This window comes from Danio aesculapii, chromosome 15 (assembly GCF_903798145.1).
Source record: "Danio aesculapii chromosome 15, fDanAes4.1, whole genome shotgun sequence".
NCBI classification, from domain to species: domain Eukaryota; kingdom Metazoa; phylum Chordata; class Actinopteri; order Cypriniformes; family Danionidae; genus Danio; species Danio aesculapii.
The window spans coordinates 36,114,994-36,115,961 of record NC_079449.1 but is presented as its reverse complement, the minus strand read 5'-3'; positions in this window follow the sequence as shown (position 1 = coordinate 36,115,961).

The window sequence follows — 968 nt, the reverse complement described above, 5'->3', positions numbered from 1 at the left end:
CGTTTACACTGTCAGGTCTTGATGCCCAATTCCGTATACATATGATACTGCCTATTGGTCTTTGTCAGTCTTGTGCGTTTGTTGTGTGTGACGTCACACCTGCACCATTTTTGAGGTATCGCTTCCCGATACAACTTGAGAGACACATAACGCAAGAGATGCATTCCAAAAAATGGTCAAGCTGGAGAAGTACAAGAAAATCGAGAGTACACGGGACCGCAATAAACTAAACACAGATGCCAGGGATCGTCATTTTGATAAATTGTCTTACATCCAGGATATAGATCCATTTAAATTAACTGCAAACCAACAGAACGTGCTGCCGCCTACCCATTGCTGACATGTCATACTGTATATCACCAATGTCTTTTAATATACGTTGTTTTAGTTTAAACAACATTAAACCACAGTAAGTATTTCTAATTATTGCAGTTTTTCGTTTTACTTCATTAGTTACATATAATATTTACATTAACAAACTATTGGAAAGATGTTTTTATCCAAAGTGTTTTACAAGTATGAACAATAAATGTAAAGAAAGAAACAGAATAAAACATGTACATACTATTGTAATTTTATTTAGACAAATACATTGAGTGCACATAGAACGACAACAAAAAACCAGCAAAAGCACTCGTCTCAGTTCTTTAAAATATTTTTTAGTTCAAGTAATAACTGCTTACCTTGTGTTTGGGTTTGATGTACCAGTTGTTATTGTGAAGAACAATAAATGAGTTAATAACAAATTTTAAGTCATCCTCCATTTATTTACATTTATACAAATGATATTTGTATTCAGGCACTGAGGGAAAATTCATTTCTGGAGTAATGTATCATATTGTTTACATAAGACAGGATGAAACATCAGCAAAACACACTTATACACACAGTGAAAGAAACAAAGTTACAAAAATGTGAAGGAATTTGCAAAGAATGTGTCAATTAAGCACGCAATGCATTTATACACC